Genomic DNA, 6,381 nt, shown 5'->3' on the forward strand with positions numbered 1-6,381 from the left:
CTTTATTTAGCCTTCAGATCTCCGTGGCATCAAAGGAGCTACGGTGTACCTAGAAATCGTGCTGCCCTGGCAGTTCTGAGCTGGGGTTAGAAACAAGCTGGGTGCCAAAACCGCGGAGGTTTTGAACCTGTGCTGAACTCAGCAGCACTGAGGGGAACAGGGGCAGCCCTGAACAGCGCGGGGCACACAGTGCCTCTGGCTCAGTGCCCAGGCACCCCCTGCCTTTTTTGGGTGGCAGCACCTCCCTAAGGCCCCCAGCAGTCTGGAGATGGGGCTCCTTCTCCCCCCAAACCCACGCAGGGTTAGAAGCTGCTGCAGACACCACTGTGTCTGTGCGATTGCATCACCGGGGCTGCAGCTGGTGGAGGAAAGAGGCAGGAGAATGTTACAGCCACCCACACAGAGCTACAGCCACCCCACCAGCCCCTGCTCCCCTGCAAATCTCCCTCGGCTAATGGAACTGAGGATGCATGCCAAGAAAAACCCTTTAATCAACCCCATTGAAGACAAAATGCCTGAGCTGAGGATTCCTCCCAGCTCCCCAAAAGCATTTCCTCTCCTATGTCCGCAAAGAGCTCGGGGGAAGGATGGGGCCAAGCGTTTCAGCCCATGCCTGCATCCCAGCCCCTCCTCCCCGTGTATAATTCCCGTTTTATGAATGGAAAGTGCCCTCCGCTATATTTAGCAGCAGCCCAGCCCTGGAGGCAGGAGGACTTGTTGACTTCAAGGGCTCTGAACAAGCCTGTGTTGTTGTGTTTACGGCACGAGGCTTCGCTGGAGAGGCCAAGAAGGCACCGAGCGGCTCATTCCTGAAGCCTGCTGGATTCAGCAAACATCTGCAGTAATTTAAGGCACATGGGGAAAGGGAAGATGGGAGGGCTGGGGGAGCCTTGGGGGAACCGTGGTGGGACTCTCCTCCATCCCCCCAAAAGCCAGCCATGGGCTGCATCTATCCGGGGCTCTGCATTTCCAGCAGGTCCCACAAGCGGAAAGGGGCAGCTTTGCAGCTCTGGGAGGAGTCGCTTCCCCGAGCATATGCTCCATGCCTGGGCTGGTAGCATTGTCAGAGCTGTTTATTTCCATAATCCCCAATTAACACAAACTGTCTCGGACAGGCGCCAGCCACCCAGTTGTGAAGTCTCACTCACCAGCAAGTCAGCAGCACCCGCCTCTGCTGGATCACTCAGGGACCCCGCACACATGGGGACGCACACGGATTGTCCCCACGGGCCCTGGTGGAGTTGCTCTGGCATCTCTTGTGCTCCCGAGCCACATTATGGACTATCTGATTTACACATACAGGCTTTTCCCCATCCCCAAGGTGGCCAGAAATGTGGGTTTAAAAGGAAGAATGAAAAAACTTTCATATCACTCCAGGAGATGCAAAATTACAAAAAGCATCACATGTTTTTAGGGACACTCAGAATAACTTACACCGTGGGTCGCCATGGTGTTGGGTGAGCATCCTCGGGTGATGGCAATGCCCCAAGGCAATGGGAAATCACAGCAGCAGCGCCCTGCTCCTGCTTCAGTATGGTGATGGGCGCTTTATATATATACATTTAACTATATATACATTTAAATATATATGTATATATATATATAAACAGGTCCTGAAGGTGTTAGCACCTTCAAAACCATCAAGAGGAAAACAAAATCTTGGCTTTCTCCCCCCGAAACACCTTTCTAAAGAACATCAAGAGTGGCTGCTGCCACCTAGCGAGCCAGCACACGGCTGCAGCCCGGCTCCGACGGATTGCTGTTTTTTTTTTTAAACATGGACCCGTTGCATTTTGCCCCAAACCACGCAGCAGGTTCGGGGAGTGTTTTGTTTTGTTTTGTTTTTCCCAAATAATGCCCCGAGGGGGAGGAAGGGAGCACAGCACAGAGCCCGGCTAATGGCAAGCAAGTGCTGGTTGCGGCACTGAGCACCCCACGCCCTGCAGCCCCGCATTGCTGCAGGATCCATCCCCGCACCCCACAAGGACAGTCCTGCCCTGCCCCACATCGCACCCACTGCTCGGGGAGCGAGAGGCAGCTGTGGTCCCCCAGGAGCATTCATCTCCTGCTCACCCAGCTCGCATCCAGCCCACCGACACCGCTCCCTGAGCCCAGGTGGCCGGAGGGCTGGCTTGATCAGAGGGCAGTCGGAGGTTTTCCAGCCTATAGAAAGGCTGGAAAAAATGGATTTAAAGAGGATTTTGCATCTCTCTGAGCGTGAGGGGTGGGCAGAGAGGGGAGGCTGGCCAGGGGAGGCTGTAGGAGGGCGGCTGGCCGGTGCCAGCAGGGCTCAGTGCAGGTGGGCTTGCTGCCAGCCCTGGTTGTGACCCAGCGAGGTGTTTGCATTGGCAGGGGCAGCCCAGGGCAGGTCCCACTGCTGTCACAGCTCTGTCACCTCCCGCCTTGAGGTCCCAGGGGGTGGCACCTCCCCCCCAGAGGACAGCAGGACCATGGCGAGCATCCCCTGGGACCCCACATTGGGAAGGGCTGCAGCAGCCAGCGCTGGAGACACGGGGAACGCGGGGCCACCACCACCAGAGCAGCTGCTGCTGCATCCCCAGCCACACTGTTTGGTGTAAATCTCACCCCAGGAGGGTGAGGATGTGGGGATGCAGCTCTGCCCATCAGCAGGGGGAAAGGTGCAGATAAAAGTGCCTTTCTTGGAAGTTTTGTGCTCCTGACACCCAGGGCTGGCGTGGTGAATGAGCAGACCTCAGCCAAAGCTGAACCAAGGGGCTGGTTCCTGCACCACAAGCCCAAACCCTGCCTCCATGCCAAGCCCCCACTCTGGTCCCAGCCCCACCCTGCGGACCCCAGCAAGTTCCCCTCACCCCAGCAGCCCCCCAGGGCACCCCCGGCCCCAGGCAGTGGAGCTGCATGTATGGGGCTGTAGGTTTGTGCAGTGCCCAGAAAACCCGTGCTGACTTTATCCTTTTTCTGGCAGAACGATAAATAACCCAGCTGGGCAGCAGGATGCAGAACGATGCCAAGGCCAAAATAAGCTGGGCCGGGCTGCTGAGGAATTGCAACTACCTGCTCGAGAGACTCCGAGCGCATCGGGAATGGCCCAGGTGTGTGGCACCACTGGCCAGGCTCAGAAAACCCTAAAGCTGTATTAAGGACAGAGAGAGCTGGGGACATCCATGTGTGCCTGTGTCCCCCTCGGTGCCAGGTGGGGGTGTTGTTAACCCCATCCCTAAATGGGCCGTTTGGAGACCACCACGCCTCTGTGCCCACGCTCCAGGCACTCAGCCTTGTCCATGCAGCCAAAAGCCTTGTGGAAAATCAGGGTTCGGGTTGTTTCTTTTTCCCTAAAATGAGAAAAAACAGGTTTTAAACAGGCTGCCTCCTGGCAAGCTCCATACTCCCTGCAGTGCGGGGAAGGACTGAGCCTGGGAGCTGGCAGCATCCCCAGAAGAGGACAGGACAGGGCCTGGTGGCTGTATGGGGGGCTCGGGGCAAGCAGAGCCATGCTGTGGGGCTGGACATGGCTCCCAAAACCAGCCCCACGCCGCAGCACAGCGGGGGGAGCCAGGCTAGCAGGGCAGGATGGAGGGAGCTGGCAGTCTGCTTTGATCCCCGTCTCAGAAGAACCACCCTGATGGTTTTCTCAGGGTTCACTGGGAAGGGAAAGTGGGTTTTTAAACAGTTTATATAAACAACCGGGCTTGAAAAACACAGGCCTAATTTCCATGCACTGTTGCTGTAGTTATGCATGCAAACCAGCAGACAATTACAGAGCGGGTAGGCTCAGTGCTGAGAACGAAATCACGGGGTGCAGCTCCTGCCTGGGAGCCCGTGAGGACTCGGGGAGGGAGCTGCGGGGTGCCTCGCTGGGACCCCACCAGGCTGCGGGCACGTGCCCCACACAGACCTGCAGCAGCACGAACAGGGTGCAGGACTGGGGACCGAAATCTGAAACTGGACTTGTCTCTGGCCCTGCTTTGTGCTGGGGAGCTGCAGGGGGCACAGCCCCAGGCAGACATCGGTGCCCCCCACCTCTGTGTCAGGGCCAGTCTCGAGAGCCCAACCCAGCTGGTTCCTGCAAAAGGGCCGGGGGTCTGGATGCGTGCTGGGCTCTGCAGGATGGTGCTGGAGGAGAAGCAGCAGCAGCAACTGGAGGGCTTCGACCCAAAGGGATGTGTCCCTGCTCCCTGCAACCAGGACAGGTGCTGGCCCGGCAAGGACGGCTGGGCAGCGCCAGGATTTCAGGGTGTGGGCTGAGTGGGCGACATGGACCAAAAAAAAAAAAAAATACAGAGAATTAATGAGAATTAAACAGAGAATTAAAGACTGGGCCATCCACCCGGTCACCATCCCCTTGCACCCCACTGAGAGCTGGCACACGTGTATGCGTGCGTGCACGCAGCCCCCCAGGGCTGTGCCGGAGGGACCAGGCTGAAGGGCTCTTTGTTCCCCGCTGTAATTATACCTGAGCGGGTAAGCAAAATGTGCTGAAAACTCCTCACCGGGCGTTTCTGCAGGGAGCCGCGGCGCTCAGCCCAACACTGGCCCCATTGTTCCCTTGGTGTGCTCCGGGCCCACCTCCACTCCCCGCTTCCCTGCCTTTCCTCGAAGTAATCAGTCCGTGATTAAAAACCGGGTCTTTTCCCTCGGCAATGTCAACATTGGGCAAAACGCCCTGAAACGCCCTCCTGCTGCGGCTCCCTGCGCTGGGAGGGTGGCAATGTAGGGACAACGGCACACCCCTGGGTGAGATTTTTGGCACTGGGAGCACCCCGGCTCCCCTGGGGCAGTTTGGGCTCACTGAGGTGGGAACACCCCCAGCACCCCCACCCCTCGTGCCAGCCTGGCTCTGGGGACAGCTGGACTCGTGTCCATCCCTGTCCGTGCCAAACCCCACTGAGCTCTGGGACTGCCCGTGCCCTGCCCTCGGGATGCAGGGCAGGATGGAGCTGTGGCTGCGATGTGCTGCTTTCCAGCACCAAACTGGTATTTGGTGGTGCAGCTCTACCCTGTCCCTTTTGAGATACCTCCTCCCAAAGGCAGATGGCAAAGCTCTTGTGTGTTTGTGCACTGCTTGTTCCCAAAGCAATGCCCGAGCGCAGAGCTCACCAGCAGCTTACCCCTGGGAGCAGAGGCTGTGGCTGATGGCTGCCTCTGGGTCCTCCATGGGGCAGGGGACAACGCAGCACCCTGCCCCTCGCACTGGTCCCTGCAGGTTGTTTCAAAATTAGGCAGCCCCAGGCTCTGCATTTAGGCTGTGCTTCTGCCTTCTTACAGCTAATCCCTTCCTGGGACCAACAAGGCTTTAAAGCTTTCCCCACCCACACCTTTCCCCAGCCATCAATATTTCAGCAGAGCAGAAATCCCTGCCCCTTCTGCTTTCCATTTCCCTCGCACGAGGCAGCCTGCCCCAAATCCCACCCTACTGCTTGGGACCCACGGTCGGGCAGGGCCATGGCAGCCCCCGCTGCTCTTCTCATGTCTTCTGCAGGTGGATTGATCCTGTTCAGAGCCCAGGCCCCATCTCTAACTGCGACCAGGAGCTTTGGCGTGTGACAGGTAAAGCCCCGCTGCTGCTTATCCCTCGTCTCCGGCTCCTGCCCGCGATGCACGCTCACCCGGGCAGCCCAGCTGGGGTCACCCCGATGGTGCTCATCCCACCTGGGTGCTCGGGAGCTCATCGCACCCCCAGCTCAGCACCTCTTCCTGCTGAGGGCTCAGAGGCTTCATCTAGGGTCGAGATTCTTGCAAAGCACTGAAGAAAAAGAACAAATAAAATAATAATAGTAATAATCATAATAATAAGAGTAAAAACCTTCTTGCCAGCTGCCTGGATTGCGGAACAGCATCAGCATGACCACAGCTGGCTGCCCTGCGCTGAGGGATGCTGTCGCCGAGGAATTCCCCAGGCCCTGCCAGGGCTGCAATGAGCAGAGACACCCCAAAAGTGCCCGTGCCCGGCTTTGGGGTGCCGGGTGCCGGCCTGTGCCTGAGGTGGCAGCAGGCACACGGCGAGCGGCGGGGGGGGGGCGTGGGGCTGCGGGTGTCGCGGGGACACCGACGGCGACAGATTCCTGGTATGTGCAGGGGAAATGCTGGGGGGTTGGTGTCGGGAGAGCAGCTGGGACAGCTGGGCAGCAGTGAGACACAGCTAGGGCTTTGTGTTCCTAACGTGTCCGCTGCAGATATTTAAGATGCTGTTTTTACTTTGTATAGGGTGGGTTTGTTGTGTGTTTGTTCGTCTGAAGGGGCTTTGGCAGAATCAGGATACGCTTTTGAATACACAGAAATTACAGAACACTTCCTCGTTTAACGGCGGGGTATAACAGGTCAGTTTCTATGCTCTGAAATCAGAGAAAAGACTAATTTTTTAAAGAGTAGGAGAAGAGCCTCACCGATATTTTAGCAAAATTA

The sequence above is a fragment of the Anser cygnoides genome, chromosome 16, assembly GCF_040182565.1.
Source record: "Anser cygnoides isolate HZ-2024a breed goose chromosome 16, Taihu_goose_T2T_genome, whole genome shotgun sequence".
In the NCBI taxonomy this organism is placed as follows: Eukaryota; Metazoa; Chordata; class Aves; order Anseriformes; family Anatidae; genus Anser; species Anser cygnoides.